Source organism: Tursiops truncatus, chromosome 4 (assembly GCF_011762595.2).
Source record: "Tursiops truncatus isolate mTurTru1 chromosome 4, mTurTru1.mat.Y, whole genome shotgun sequence".
NCBI lineage: Eukaryota > Metazoa > Chordata > Mammalia > Artiodactyla > Delphinidae > Tursiops > Tursiops truncatus.
This window is the reverse complement of record NC_047037.1, coordinates 98,031,659-98,048,689: the sequence shown is the minus strand read 5'-3', so window position 1 is coordinate 98,048,689 and position 17,031 is coordinate 98,031,659. Positions and strand designations below refer to the sequence as shown.

The 17,031-nt window shown below is 39.1% G+C and overlaps 1 protein-coding gene and 1 non-coding gene across 3 annotated transcripts in view; both read right to left on the bottom strand.

Annotated features, from left to right (window-relative positions):
- CPOX (coproporphyrinogen oxidase) overlaps positions 1-17,031 on the bottom strand; it is an 84,590-nt gene that overhangs the window by 16,942 nt on the left and 50,617 nt on the right. For both annotated transcript variants that reach the window (XM_019922687.3, XM_073804352.1), the window contains exon 2: positions 13,446-13,468. The gene's annotated coding sequence lies outside the window, so the exon portion shown is untranslated. The remainder of the gene's footprint in view (positions 1-13,445; positions 13,469-17,031) is intronic.
- LOC117312252 (small nucleolar RNA SNORA68) lies at positions 10,663-10,794 on the bottom strand. The gene has a single exon (XR_004526511.1). It is a non-coding gene; the product is annotated as a small nucleolar RNA SNORA68 (small nucleolar RNA).

Genomic DNA, 17,031 nt, shown 5'->3' with positions numbered 1-17,031 from the left:
AAGAACCCCCTTCATTATTGCTCTAATTCTGAGAATACCCATAAAGTTAGTAAAAGATAAGCAGGCACAGGCTGTTTTGAACATTTGCCTGGTCAGATAGGCTGGACTTGAGCCCAATTGTGTGCTAGTTTCCAGGTTTCCACCCCTCCCCACCCTTAGCCTTTCTATGTGCAGGGCCTCTCTCATTTCCTCCTCTGGTTTCCAGCGCCTTCCCTACCTTCACCTTGTTATGGTACACTTAAGAAAGACCTTAACAGCCTGATTAGTGTGAGTTTAAACCACACTTCCTAGGCGTTCAAATTGTCTCCAAGGAGGATACTTGTATGTAAGTGTTATTTGTTGGGGTGGAGTAAAAGGCATCCCCTTGTCAAGCAATTTCAAGCATCAGAAAGCTGACAGGGACAAATCATACGTTTAGAGTAAGTTGTAAGACATAAGGTGTAAGGTAGATATTCTCATCCTTTTTGAACCCAGTTTCCTGCACTGCTGTGTGTTCTGTGTGACCCTACCAGCCAAAATGATTCTGACTAGACTTATACAAACTCATGAAGTATAGGTATATTAGTATCATTTTTTAAACTCCACATGCTTCCCAGAATCCTTATGAACTGGATAAGAGGAGGGTAAACCCCTCCTCTCTGCCCCAAAGCCCTGTTGAACATAACTGACTTTAGGCCTGCTGATGGTATATGAGTCTGCCTTTTTCTGGAGAGAATTAGAAAAGACTCTGACATCCCTCTGGCAGATTTTCTGCCTTCTAAAAACACACACACAGTCATAATGCCCAGTACCTTAACTAAATTGTACTGCTTTCACCAATTCCCAAATTTTGAGAGCCAAACTTAAGAAATGTATTGGGTTGGCCAAAAGGTTCGTTCGGGTTTTTCATAAGATGGTACGAAAAACCTGAACGAACTTTTTGACCAACCCAATGTTATTCAAGTGACTCAGCTCTGTTATTTTCTGCTAGATACAGAAACTCAGGATAATTATGAGCTGTGCTGCCAAACAGATATGTTTGCCTTGGCAAACTTCTGCCAATTTATCCGAAATTCTAATGAGGGTGGTCATGGGGTGATAGTAGTGAGATTAGCAAAGAAGTGGAATTTTTGAGATTTTTACTCAATTTTTGTCCTAGAATTTTGAACTTTTAGGATTTTGGACGCAAATATTTACACAAATCATTAAAATAATTGTTTTTTAAAGCTAATGTAGGCTAAATATCTAATTCAATTTGGTGTTGCTAATTTGTTTTTTCTTTAACTGAAGTAATTTTTTTTATAGGAGCATAGTTGCTTTACAGTGTTGTGTTAGTTTCTGCTGTACAGCAAAGTGAATCAGTTATACACATATATAACTATATATATATATATATATATATATAATCCCCTCCTTTTTGGATTTCCTTCCCATTTAAGTCACCACAGAACACTGAGTAGAGTTCCCTGTGCTATACATTAGGTTCTTGTTAGTTATCTATTTTTTTTAATATAAATTTATTTATTTATATTATTTTTGGCTGTGCTGGGTCTTCGTTGCTGCACACAGGAATTCTCTAGTTGTGGCGAGCGGGGGCTACTCTTCATTGTGGTGCGCGGGCTTCCCCTTGCCGTGGCTTCTCTTGTTGCGGAGCACAGGCTCTAGGTGCGCGGGCTTCAGTAGTTGTGGTGTGTGAGCTCAGTGGTTGTGGCGCATGGGCTTAGCCGTTCCACGGCATGTGGGATCTTCCAGGACCAGGGCTCGAACCCGTGTCCCCTGCACTGGCAAGCGGATTCTTAACCACTGTGCCACCAGGGAAGTCCCTAGTTATCTATTTTAAACATAGTAGTGTATATATGTCAATCCCAATCTCCCAGTTCATCCCACCCCACGCCCCGTCCCCCCTTGGTGTCCATACATTGGTTATCTACGTCTGTGTCTCTATTTCTGCTTTGCAAGTAGGTTCATCTGTACCATTTTTCTAGATTCTACATATATGTATTAATATATGATATTTATTTTTCTCTTTCTGACTTATTTCACCCTGTATGACAGTCTCTAGGTCCATCCACGTCTCTGCAAATGGCACAATTTTGTTCCTTCTTATGGCTGAGTAATATTCCATTGTATATATGTACCACATCTTCTTTATCCATTCCTCTGTTGATGGACACTGAAGTTGCTTCCATGTCCTGGCTATTGTAAATAGTGCTGCAATGAACATTGGGGTGCATGTGTCTTTTGGAATTATGGTTTTCTCCGGATATATGCCCAGGAGTGGGATTGCTGGGTCATATGGTAGTTCTATTTTTAGTTTTTTAAGGACCTTCCATACTGTTCTCCATAGTGGCAGTATCAATTTACATTCCCACCAACAGTGTAAGAGGGTTCTCTTTTCTTCACACCCTCTCCAGCATTTATTGTTTGTAGATTTTTTTGATGATGGTCATTCAGACCAGTATGAGGTGATACCTCATTGTAGCTTTGATTTGCTTTTCTCTAATAATTAGTGATGTTGAGCATCTTTTCATGTGTTTGTTGGCCATCTGTGTGTCTTCTTTGGAGAAATGTCTATTAGGTGTTCTGCCCATTTTTTGGTTAGGTTGTTTGTTTGTTTGTTTTATTCAAACAGAAAGTCACAAAAATTATAATCATCCTCATCAGTTCACTGAGTCCCATATAATTAATTTTTTTATCTTGATCTTTTGTTAGCACTTTTATGAATTCATCAGTTTTCCATTAGAGTTCTGAAAATGCTTTTCATTCAGTTCAGCAGCATAGTCAGTTACCAGAAACCTGTACTTGTCAGAGTCTTTTCCATGAATTCCTTGAAGGTGAAACCTTTTTATAGAACATTTTTGTGAAAGCATCAGAGTACACCCAGAACTGTCTGTAAATGACAAAAGACTTAAAAATGACTACGGTTAAAGATTTGATGAAAGTTCATAATAATGCAATTGACAAGGAAATTTAGTTATTTCTGAGATATACATTTTAAAGTAATAACTAGAATTATGACTTATAACATTATACCAGAACATATAAGATTTTTAGAAATTTCATGTAATGTCTGAAACATTTATATTAACATATTTCCATACAAATAACTCAAAGAAAGTTTAGTATTAGTTGTTTTGTTTGTTTGTTTTTTTATACTGCAGGTTCTTATTAGTCATCAATTTTATACACATCAGTGTATACATTTCAATCCCAATCGCCCAATTCAGCACACCACCATCCCCACACCACCGCAGTTTTCCCCCTTGGTGTCCATACGTTTGTTCTCTACATCTGTGTCTCAACTTCTGCCCTGCAAACTAGTTCATCTGTACCATTTTTCTAGGTTCCACATACATGCGTTAATATACGATATTTGTTTTTCTCTTTCTGACTTTGTCTTTGTTTTCTTTTGATGTTGAGCTGCATGAGCTGTTTGTATATTTTGGAGATTAATCTCTTGTCAGTTGCTTCAATTGCAAATATTTTCTCCCATTCTGAGGGTTGTCTTTTCATCTTGTTTATGGTTTCCTTTGCTGTGCAAAAGCTTTTAAGTTTAATTTGGTTCCATTTGTTTATTTTTGTTTTTATTTTCATTACTCTAGGAGTGGGTCAAAAAAAGATCTTGCTGTGATTTATGTAACTAAAGTAATTTTAAAATTAGTTTTTCATAGAGGTGTAGATACCACCCAAATATTCCAGAAAAATTTTATTAAATAGAGAAAGCCATGGTGCCTGCCCCTTATGTCTTTTATGTTCTGCCTTTAGCCCCTCTGTAATTCTTTCCTATAGTAATATGTATGTGATATCTGGAGTTACAGCACCATTTTGCGACCAAGATTAAGAAAGTCCCATGAAAAAGTTTGCACAGCAGTAAGATTGAAGGAGCCTGGGTCCTGGTTACATCCTTGAGCAGATGCACTAGCCCTGGGCTGCCTACCTTTGGAGCTGTTATTATATGAGAAAAAATAAATTAAGGTACTGGTTGTCAGGTTTTCTTTTACTTGCAGCTTAAGTCTTTCTAATACTCTAATTCTTCCTTGTTCGTTCAGATGCCCACCCTGGAACAGATCCACAACGGCTGGGGTAGGAGATAGGATCATGTTAGAACACAGGGGACCTCCCCCTGTAATTAGTGTTGGAGAGAATGAGTGGTGAGTGTGGGATGTCATTTCTAGAAAAAGGGAAATATGGTAAGCAAACAATAGCATAAATGCCCGATTTAGAGAGAAATTTTTGAAGATTATCCCAGTATTGAGCTTGTGGATCTAAGATTAACAAAAATATGAAATTCAGAAAGAAGAACTAGCAAGTATGGGGGGACAGGAGGTAATCACTTTGATCCAGACAGTTGTTAAAAGAGTTGTTTCCACCAATTTAGCCAAAGCTCTCCAGAAGTCCATTTGCCTGGACACAGCAGCTTCCTGGCCACCTACCCCTTCACTATACAATGCTCTCAACATCCATTCTAGGAGGCTTAAGAATATCATGGGTCAACTGAAAGGTGTGTGTGGGGAATCATTTGGGAAAATGTTAGGGACATAGTGTTGGGATATATGCAGGTGTCCCTTCTGTTAGGCAGTCAAGGAACAATGGGCATTGGGCTGCTGTTGAGTAATCCTCAGCAGACAGAAATAAGAATGACATTTAACATTGCTCCTGGGTACCTGCCTCCATGATGATTTCGTGACACTAGCAACCAATGGTATTTGCAGAAGAGATGCAAAGCTGCTCCCATTCATGTCATGGAGAATTCATCTCATTTGGTGGACTAGAATACTCTCCTGGAAAATACACATTTAAAACCTTTTAACTTAAACCCATATCAACAACTTACTAAGCTTAGGAGTCGAGATTGGTTTCCTTTGTTCTCTGTATCTAACTAGAGTGACATTTTCTCCGATGTCTAACTGTTTAGCTAGGATCAGAACTTGCTTCTGGAAGTGATGGTGTTGAATGAATGCAGAGGGAGGGGAAGCACATTTAAAATACTCTCTCTTATTGCAGACACATTGAATTTAAGATGCTGGTGGGCTGTGTAAATCAAAATGTGGGCCCAGAAAGGGGTAAGGACTGAAAGGGTAGATTTGTGAGATACCCACAGCTGGAATGATGAAAAGTTCACAGAAGAACTTTTAGAACACAAGGATAAAGGGTTCAAAGTCCGAAGACAGAGCACAAGACACATTTAATGACAAAAGAAACAAGAAGTCTTGGGACCTTTGGTGCTACGTCCCAGAGGCATGGGGTGGGGGGCATCAAGGAGGAGAGTGTGGCCAGTGGACAGAAAGCTGTACTTTCTGATCAGAGAACTTAAGTGCTGAGTACCAGATACTAGAAATTATGAAGTCACTTGGATGCCTTTGAGACAAAAGCTTCAGAGATCCAGATGAGGTGGCAGGTAATTTAAAAGAATATATAGAACAATAGTAGCTCAGGGTGGGCAGTTATAAGATCCATCTTTTGTCTGGGTTGGAAGACTTGAGCATGGTTTTGTTTTTTGTTTGTTTGTTTTTTGCTGAGAGGAGTGAGGCAACAGAGAGAACTAAAAATGCAAGAACGGGCACCGCTAGGAGACCCCGTGATCAGACCCAAGTTTTAATTCCTTTGCTCTTTTTCCCAAATTGAACCATTCAGCCTCCATTCAGAGAGCACAAAGGTCAAGGGGAATGGGAATGAGGATTGGGAGAAAGGATTAAACACTTTTGGTCCTGATATATGTACCTTCAAGGGACCAGGCTTTCTCGCTCCAAATAGTTGGTCCTACCCTCACCCTCATTCTAACCAGTTGCCAGGCAGCCTTAATGTCCTAGCCTCAACTGTAACCGAAGGGTTATGAGAAGTTTGTGGGGTAACTATTCTTGGTCAACCTGAATCCTGGTCACTCATTCTTCCTATAGACACTTATTTATCATTTGCTATGTGCTATGTTCAAAACAACCCCATAATTTTTTTTTTTTTTTTTTTTTTGCGGTACACGGGCCTCTCACTGTTGTGGCCTCTCCCGTTGCGGAGCACAGGCTCCGGACGCGCAGGCTCAGCGGCCATGGCTCACGGGCCTAGCCGCTCCGCCGCGGCATGTGGGATCCTCCCGGACCGGGGCACGAACCTGTGTTCCCTGCATCGGCAGGCGGACTCTCAACTACGGCGCCACCAGGGAAGCCCAGATGTAACCACTCTTATTACTCTCACATGATGAATCAGGAAACTGAAGTTTAGGTTTAGACAGAGACCAAGTGTAGACCTTGTTTCTAATGCTGTCTTAACATTACTGCACTGTCTTCATCTGACCCAGAGTCACTGTCCACTAAAACAATGAAACCAATATTTTCTAAATACTTGCACCTTATTAGGAACTTCAGAGTATGCAAAGGAGCTAATACCCTTCTCCCACCCTCTTAGAAAGAGATTCCATTTGAGCCACCAGGTAACCTCTTTAAATGAAATACCACACAGGCAGTCCCCATTCTGCATGGTACTTTGGGATCATAAAAATGACCACGCACACAGAAGCCAGAAAAATCAATCTGAATGATCAATGTGAGAAAACTGATTGTTTTGTGATCTTTAAAAATGTTGTGTCAAAACATTAAAGATTTAGTTACTGTAAGTTATAAATGAAAAAATATCAAAACTAGTAGTTATTTAGTACAATGCAATTTAAAGCATTAGAAGCATTCAGAAGTAAAGTGTTTTATTTCTTTGCACTTATCAAGAATAGTTTCAACAGTGCTTGCCTTTTTCTGTTGTATATCTTTATGATATGGAACGAGCATTTTTTCTATGCCTTGGTGAATTGTCAGGCTCCTTTCTAAGTTTGGATTAGCTTCCAATATTTTATCCTTTGTGCCTTTAGTGTGCTTTCAGTGTTGTGAAATATTCCAAGAGTTCCTTTAATGTGAAGGTTTTTTGTTTGTTTATTTGTTTACCAGCATGACTTCCTCTGGGACATCTTTAGCTGGCTTGTCATAACCACTTTCTTCAGTTATGTCAATAAGTAAACCTTCACCAAGTTCCTGTGATGCTTAATTTTATGTGTCAACTTGATTGGGCCATCGTGTCCAGATATTTGGTCAGATTTTGAACTGCAATATCAGCTTTCACCTCGGTCTCCAGTGTACTGGTTCACTATGCAGATTTTGGACTTGCCAACCTCCATAGTCATGGGAGCCAATTCCTTAACATAAGTCTCTCACTATTATATATAAACATATCCTATTGGTTCTGTTTCTCTGGAGAATGCTAACACAGTTCCTCTGGCTAAATATCTATCTCAGTGGTGGTGATGACATTTCCATGGTCAGCTTTTTCTAATTCTGTTTATATTCAATTAGAATTTCACTTTTTGTCGCTTTACTACACTTTCGTGTCTATTGTCCAATTACCTCTTTCAGTTTCATTTTTGTAAAATGTCACATGAATTTATTACTGTTCGACAAAGAAGCAACATAGTTACCCACTTTGCTCTCGGTATGTAGTGTGTATATGTTAATTCCAACCTCCTAATTTATCCTCCCCACTGCCACATTTTTCCCCTTTGGTAACCATAAGTTTGTTTTCAAAGGCTGTGAGTCTGTTTCCATTTTTAAGTAAGTTCATTTATATCATTTTCTTTAAATTCCACATATAAGTGATATAATTGGTATTTGTCTTTCTCTGTCTGACTTAATTCACTTAGTATGATAACCCCTAGGTCCATTCATGGCGCTGCAGATGGCATTATTTCATTCTTTTTTACAGCTGAGTAATATTCCATTGTATATATGTAACACATCTTCTTTATCCATTCCTCTGTCGATGGACATTTAGGTTGCTACAAACAGTCTTTCAAAAAAAGTAATGTGATTGGTCAGTGAATATCATGTGCACCTGTTATTTATGTAGTGATTTGTGGACTGAAGAGCTAGCACAAAGTTTGTGCTTTATTTTTTTTAACATCTTTATTGGAGTATAATTGCTTTACAATGGTGTGTTAGTTTCTGCTGTATAACAAAGTGAATCAGCTATACATATACATATATCCCCATATCTCCTCCCTCTTGCGTCTCCCTCCCACCCTGCCTATCCCACCCCTCTAGGTGGTCACGATGCACTGAGCTGATCTCCCTGGGCTATGCGGCCTGCACTTTATATATCCATCTTTATCTCTATCTACCGTGTGTGTGTGTGTGTGTGTGTGTGTGTGTGGTAACTGAATTTGAACTATGTTGTTGGGGAGCTGGTGATATTTAACTAAACCATGGTAACTAACTGAAATTTGTGCATATTGAGGTCATGCAATTCAAGGACTGCCTGTATTTACTTTTGAATTGATTGTCTAGGTCCATAATTAATAAATCTCTGCCATGAAGGGCAATAAAGCAAAGAAAACAGGTTCTCAGCTGAATCAGCAGCATCTCTGTAAAAATTCTACCATTTCATTAACTGTCATTCTTGAAATACCTGATACTTGTTTTTCTTGCCTATTTTCTGTGAATAACTGGCTGCTTATAGAATCACATAAAAATGTTCAAATATAGAAAGTGGTTTGTGGCAAAGACAACTATTTCTCCACTGAAAATCCATTCTCCTCTTCTTCCTTTAATTATGGTACTCCAGGTTTTAGTGGGGCATATAGCTGCCTCACTGAAGACTACATTCCCACCCTCTCTTGAAGCTTATGGCCAAATTCTGGTCTATGGGATGTGAGCAAAACTGTTGTATGCCACTTCTGGGTTTGTCTTTAAAAGGAAGGGCTGTGTTCTTCCCTGGTCTTTTCTCCATTGGCTAGGATACAGATGTAAGCGCAGGAAGTGGAGCAGTTATTTTGAACCCAAAATGGAATCTGTGTTGAGAGTAGATGTCAGGGCTACTACCTCTGGACAGTTATATCGAAGAGAATAAACTTCAATCTTGTTTTAGCCACTACATTTTGGGGTCTTTTTGTTTCAGACATTTAACTCTAACCTAAAAAAAATCCATGGATGGTTTCCTGTTTGAGAATAAGCTATAGCCTAACATAGTAATACAGGGGATTTATATATATCACACTAAATAGTTAATTGATTCTCCTCCCTTCCAACCCTAACTGAAAGAGGATAAGAAAAAAAACAGAAGGCTGTAAGTATAATCCCCTTCTGAGAGAATAAATTGAGCAGAACCTACTGAAGACAATTAATGATATAGTGAAGCCACCACAGATAGGATGAGTAAAATCTGCCATTCCACGATGTGGATTTGATGTTCCACATTTATCAGTTACTGTGCGCTAAGGCTATGAGTCTCTATTCCTAGTAACCAGACGTGCTGGTATGGAGGCTTCCAATAATTAAATCGAATTCCCAGGAACTGCTGAGGTCTAATAAGAGACAGTTGCTGGCAATATTTACATAAATTTTGTGACAAAATAAATTTAATGTAGTGTCAATCAGTTAAGTCACTGACATGGAAATAATTTACCCTGATACAGTTCTTTAAATTTGTATATCACAGGGGCTTCCCTGGTGGCGCAGTGGTTGAGGATCTGCCTGCCAATGCAGGGGACACGGGTTCGAGCCCTAGTCTGGGAAGATCCCACGTGCTGCGGAGCAACTAGGCCCGTGAGCCACAACTATTGAGCCTGCGCGTCTGGAGCTTGTGCTCCGCAACAAGAGAGGCCACGACAGTGAGAGGCCCGCACACTGCGATGAATAGTGGCCCCCGCTCGCCGCAACTAGAGAAAGCCCTCGCACAGAAACGAAGACCCAACACAGCCAAAAAAAAATTTAATAAATTAAAAAAAAAATTTGTACATCATGAAATGTGGCTCTTTTGTAAGGAACTGATAAAAGATCTGATTCATCAACACCAACAAACGTGTAATACTCGTGTATATACACTAGAGGGCACTCACCTTCTACTATTTTCTATTTGAGCAACATTTACCATAATGGCTTTCAAACAAGTGTATAGAAGAATCACCTTGGGAATCTTATTTGAAAAGTATACCCTTAGTTTGTGAAGGAGCCTGTGAATCTGCATTTTAGTAAGAGGCTATAAGGGAGCATGGTTAAGAGGATGGCTCGTGAAGCCTGACTGCCAGCGTTTGAAACCTGGCTTTGCCACTTACGAACTTGGACAATTATTTAACCTCTCTGTGCCTCGGTTTCCTCATCCATCAGATGAAGTTAAAAACAGCACCTACCTCTTAGGGTTGTTGTAATGATTAAAAGAGTTAACCTAGAACATACAGCCTAATGTCTGGCAATAAATATTCACTCTATTATTAGAAGTTTTTTTTGGTTTTGTTTTTGGTTTGTTTTGTTTCATTTGGTTGGTTGTTTTGGTTTAAACAAAGAGTTTTATTTGGGCAGACCTGGGGACCGGGAGGGCCTGCACATGAAAGAAGGTGTTGGGCCTCTTGGTGGTGAAGCATGGCTTGTGCTGACAATGCAGGACCTGGTGGGGCAGCCGGAAGTTGATCTTGGAGTCATGGAATTGCTTGACTGATGGTGGGGGACACCTGCTGGCTGTGATCTCCTCCACCTTCATGATCTGGATCGAGTGGGCCCAGGCGCGGGGCCAGGTGCCCACGTTGTGGTCTGCAGGGCTCAGGAGGGGACAGGGTGAATTGTACACCCCCCCAAACCTCCCATCATGTGTGGGGGAGGTGGGCACTTGGGGACCCGGTGGTCACAGCATCTGGTCCCAGCAGGCACTGACTACCAGGGGTGTAGACCCTCCAAATTCACTTTGAGAGGCATGACCGCAGCCCCCAAAGGCAACGAGATCCACTTGCTGGTAGCACCTCTGTTTAAATTGTTGCTATATGAAACAGCAGTTCTTGGGGCTAGGGCCTTAGAAGTGTTTAATAAAGATGCTCATTGATTTTGTTTCAAAGAGACTTGAGAACCATGCTTGAGAAACACAGGACACTTTTTAAAAGAAAAAGGAAGATATTTTCAACATTCTACCCAGCTGGGCTGAGACTTCAGGCTTTAACCTCTGCTAGAGTGAAAACGGAATGGCAGGAACCAAAGGTACAGGGTGGAGAACGGAGCAGGATGAAGCTGGTCTTCGTATGTTTTTCCAGAGAGTTTGTATTTTATTCAGAAGTCAGTGGAAATTCATCCAAGACATTGAGGCAGAAGATGGCATAATCAGGCTGATATTTGAGATAGATCACTCTGCAAGTGGAGTGGGGGATGGAGAGTGAGTGGTGATGCTGAGGCAGGTAGATAGGGGAGCTCAGGTAGATGCAGAGCTGCTACTTTTCCATCCTACGGAATGGTCTCCAGAAAGCATTACAATTATTTACATTAGTGATTCCAGTATTAATAATTTGAAGCTTATGAATGCTTTCTTCTTAGTTCAAAATAGAGTGGAGTTTGTAATGAAGCACTCTGCCCCAACCCTACCCTATGATTTATACACAGTATAGAGTATACAGTACCTGGCAGGCATCCTTCCTAGGGTTTTTTTTTTTTTTTTAATTAATTAATTTATTTATTTATGGCTGTGTTGGGTCTTCATTTCTGTGCAAGGGCTTTCTCTAGTTGTGGCAAGCAGGGGCCACTCTTCATCGCACGTGCGGGCTCAGTAGTTGTGGCTCACGGGCCCAGTTGCTCCGCGGCATGTGGGATCTTCCCAGACCAGGGCTCGAACCCATGTCCCCTGCATTGGCAGGCAGATTCTCAACCACTGAGTCACCAGGGAAGCCCCTCCCTAGGTTTTGAGGCAGTCACCAACTGCCTCACAACACCAGAGGCTGTAAAAGGGGTACATTCTGCACCCTGACTGGTGATACTGTAGAGGTTGGGGTAGATTTCCAGTAGCCATGGCAGCTTTGAAGTGTCTGACCCAAAAGGTTTAAAATAAACTTCAGTTCTGCTCTATCACTTCCCCAGCCAGAATGGGAGGAGCTGCCAGTGTAGGAGGAGGGGAAGGCTGAAGTCCCACTCTCCTTATTGGCTTTACCTAAAATTCACCAACACTGTTCTGCTACCGTCAAATTAGCAGAGTCAACAGGGCTAGGGAAAATAGCTACATGAGTCTTTTCTCTAGTTCCTGAGGAGGGGCTATAAACGATTTTAGGAGAAAAGAATCCATCTCTGGAGCCCTCTCTGACAGGATCAGTTCCTACTTGTGCACTCGGCCAAGCCTTATATATCACCCACATACCTAGTCACTAAATTCCTTAGAAACATATCTGTTTCTAAGTCTCTGAAAACACGCAAAATGTAAATAGATAAAACAGCTCTTCTCTCTGTTGTTCAGATTGCAGAATCATAGGTTATTATCTTAGACTGCTTAGAGCTAGAAAGAACCTAATCCAATGGTTTTCAAATTTGTTTTAGTATCAGATCCCTTCAAATGAAATCCTGTCAAGTTCAATTAATATGTTCAATTAATTGAACATCAATATGTGAACAGAAAGCAGAGCTACTTCTATTTCTATCTGGGCAATGCCTCTCTCTGTGTTTGTCACACCTCCAGCACCCTACTGTGTGAATTAATTCTTTGAACACCTGGGACTTAGAGGAGCAAAGTCTGATTTGGAGCAAAGTCACGATTAAACAATTTCTTCCATTTTACAGAGGACAAATATGAGTCCCAGAGAGTTAGTAATTCTTTGAGTAGAGTGTAAAATCAACAGGGGGATGCATAGAAATAAAATCAAAGGTTATTGTTCAAATGCATGATAGAGAAGAGTTTGGAAAGGATTTTTTTTTTTTTTTTTTTTTTTTTTGCGGTACGCGGGCCTCTCACTGTTGTGGCCTCTCCCGTTGCGGAGCACAGGCTCCGGACGCGCAGGCTCAGCGGCCATGGCTCACGGGCCCAGCCGCTCTGCGGCATGTGGGATCTTCCCGGACCGGGGCATAGAACCCGTGTCCCCTGCATCGGCAGGCGGACTCTCAACCACTGCGCCACCAGGGAAGCCCTGGAAAGGATTTTCTTAATGGTTTCTTCAGAGTTGGATCAATGAGTCAAGAAAAACATGATAAATTGCAATGTGTGAGGGGCAAGAAGAAGGTTTAATTTAAATCTAGAGAAGGATTTCAATAGAAAGAGATGCAAACTTTGGAACTTTGAAATCTCTGGCCCAGAATTTGTTCAATGTGGCAAAGCTGCATACCTGTCTACAGAGAATCAAAGCCAGCTTTTAATTAAAGTCCTGCATTGTGGTGGAGACCTTCAGCCCTATCAGCCATTAGTCATCATCATCCTTATCAAATATCCATTATCCATTATCAAATATCCATTACAGGTCTTTACAAGTTGAACCCAGAGGTCCTTTTTCCACTGGACATGGTTTGTGCAGATCAATAGTTTAGACAGACAACAACATGGTAATTTCCTGAAGATTCGTAGGAGAAAAACTACTCAGTTCCAACCTTTCTTGCCTTTGTTTCTGCATTCAAAATCAAACTCAAAACTTGCCTGGTCCAGGAAGTGTCTACCCACCTGACTTGGTTCATTACTGTGCTCAGCAACTTCCGTTTTTAACTTACCTTGCTGAACCTCTGTTCCTCACCTGTAAAGTAGAGATAATAAGAAAGATTTCTTACTGTGCTTATATGAATAAATGGAAATAAAATACATTAGCCATTTAGCACAGTGCCTGGCACATAGTAATTATATTAAAACTGTTAGTTTCAGCATGAATATCTGATAAACCAAGGTCAAATTAATAAAAATTAGAAGAGGTTAAATTTCTCTTTAGGTGTCTTCCCATCTTTTCACTTAGAATCCACTCTAATTTCTGGGCTCTGTTATTTTTTATTTTTTCTCTTTTCCCCTTTCTTTCTTTTTATTCTGGAATAACAATGATCAACTTTCATTAGTGTAGAGGTTAATTGATGATAGGAATCAAAGTAGAGAATAAATTAGATACCCTATTCAATACTGTAGTTTGCCTTTAGTTACAAAATTTTTAGAATATCATTCCCTTAGACAGCAGAGGTGTTTGTTTCCCATGCCTCTTTCATCTCTAAATGGTTAGAGAACATCTGTTTTTTTTTTGTTTAGAACATCTGTTTTTAGTTAATACATTCTATAGTGTTGGACAAGGTAAGTATCTCTGGAAATAAGCCTGTGGTCAATCCAGACCAGCTGAAATTAACCCACACTATTCAAGTGGAAATTCTAGAACTGAAAAGTTCAATAGGCGAAATGAAAAATTCAATGTATAGGCTTAACAACAGATTGAATATTTCAGAAGAAAGGGTTATTGAACTTGAAGACAAATCAATAGAAATTATTCAACCTGAATAACAGAAAAGTGAATAATAAGCAAGAACAGTGAAAGAAGTTCCATGCGGGAAGTTGATAGCAATACACGCCTACCTAAGAAATAAGAAAAATCTCAGATAACCAACCTAAACATACACTTAAAAGAACTAAAAAAGAAGGACAAACAAAACTCAGTTGAGAATATGTTTCCTTTAAATCCAAAGATTACCACAGAATTCACCACTGTAACAGAATAAAGGAGAAAAGTCATAAGATCAACTAAACAGGTGATGATAAAGATATTTGACCAACTTCAACATTTATTCATGGTTTAAAAAAAACTCCTTAGCAGAAACTAACACAACATTGTAAAGCAGCTATACTCCAATAAAAATTAATTTAAGAAAAGAAACTCTTTGGTATAGCCACAATGGGAAATAATTCAGCACTTCCTTATAAACCTAAATATGAAAACACCATATGACCCAGCAATTTGCACTCATGGACATTTATCCCAGAGAAGTGAAACTTATGTTCACACAAAAATCTATACATAAATTTTCATAGGAGTTTTATTCATAATAGCCCCAAACTGAAACAACCCAGATGTCCTTCAATAGGTGAATGTTTAAACAAAGTGGGATATATCCTTACTATGGAAAACTATTCAGCAGTAAAAAGGAATGAACTCTTTTTATGTCAAAAAACTTGGATGAATCTCCAGGGAATTATGCTGAGTGAAAAAAATCAATTCCTAAAGATTGCATACTACATCATCTATTTGATTTATATAAAATGTTAAAAATTTTTTTTTTTAGAAATAAGGAACAGATTAGTGCCTACCAGGAGTTAGGAATAGTAGGCAGGGAGAGGAAAGAAATGTGCTTATAAAAGGGCAACATGAGGAATCCTTATGGTGATGGAAACATTCTGTATCTTGACTATGGTCAACTTACACATGAGATAAAATTGTATAGAACTAAATACACATGAGTATAAGTAAAGCCAGAGAAGTCTGAATAAGATTGTTGGATTGTAATGTCAAGGTCTTCACTGTAACATTACACTGTATCTCCGCAAGATGGCACCACTGGAAGAACCTGGGTAAATGGTACAGACTCTCTCTATTATGTCTTACAACTGCATGTTAATCTACAAATTATCTCAAAATAAAAGGCGTACTTTAAAAAAACCACTCCTAACAACCTAGTAATAGATGGGAACTTCCAAATCTGATCAAAAGTAGTTCTAAAAAGCATATAACAAATCTTATACTTCTTGGGGAAATATTGAAAGCTTTTCTTTAATATCAAGAACAAGACAAATACCTGTTCTCCCCACTTTTATTCAGCACTGTATTAAAGGTTCTAGCTATGGAATAATGCATAAAAATGAAATCAAAGTTATAGCACAGGAAAAGAACTAAAATTGTCATTATTCTCAGGTCATATGGTTGCATATGTAAAATTCCAAAAGAATCTACAGTTAAATTTTTAGAATTAATAAGTGTGCTAGCAAAGATACAGGAAAAGTCCATATATAAAAATTGTTTATATAGTATACAAAAATCAACTGTATACATTAGCCAAAAAACAACCCCAAAATATTTAAAATATGCCATTTAAAATAAAATTAAATTAAACACAAGAATAAATCTAACTAAAGACATGCAAGGCCTCTACACAGAAAATTACAAGCATTATTAAGAAAAATTAAGGAAGATCAGATAACTGAAAGAATACACCATAGATGTTTTAAATACCAGTATTATAAAGAGGTCAGCTTCCTGAATTGATCTATGGCGCAAGTGCAATACTGATCAAAATCCCAATGAGTTTTTGTTATTGTTGTTGAAATTAACAAGTGGTTATGTAATTTATATTGAAATGTAGAGAGGTAAGGAAAGCCAAATTGCTGTTAAAGAAGACTATGGGAAAATTTGCTCTACTGAGAATTAGTTAACAGAACTATTAAATAATTTTAAAATATTAAAAAGTTATAGAAGTTAAAGGAGTGCAATACTGGTACAAAAATGGACCAAAAGACTACTGGAACAGGAGAGAAAATGAAAATGCAGAAACAGACAATGAATAGATAAACACGTAATTATGACAAAAGTGGAGCTGTAGAAAAGTGGGTAAATGATAGCCTTTTCAATAAATAGTGCTGGGTCAATGTATTAATTTTCTGTAGCTGACATAACAAATAACCACAAACTTAGTGGCTTAAAGCAACACAAATATATTATCTTACCGTTTTTTAGGTCAGCAGCCCAACACAGCTCTCACTAGGATAAAATCGAATATTGGCAGGACTGCACGTTCTTTTCTGGAGGCTCTAGGAGAGAACTCGTTTCCTCGCCATTTCCAGGTTCCTAAAGCCACCCATGTTCCCCACTCTACGTTGGCTTGTGACCCCCTTCCTCCATCTTCAAGGCCAACAGTGTTGCCTCTCTCTGATTATTCTTCCCTAATTAAATCTCCCTTTGACCACAGCCTGGAAAGAATCTATTTTACAGATCCATTTGGTTAGGTTGGGTCCAGTCAGATAATAACCAGGATAAACTCCTCATCTCAGAGTCACATCTGCAAAGTCCCTTTTGCCATGGAAGGTAGCATATTATGAGGTTCCAGGGATCAGGAAAAGGGCATCTTTGTGGGGCCATTGTTCTGCTTACCACAGTCAACTAGATACCCTATGGAAAAAGTAAGAAACTTTCCTTTACCACTCACCAAACACAAAATCAATGACAGATGGGCTATAACTGGCTATAAATGTGAGAGTTTGAAAAATTAAAATTTTGGAAGAAAATATAGAAGAACATCTTCATGATATTGGGGTAGTGAAGGATTTCATGACCAGGAC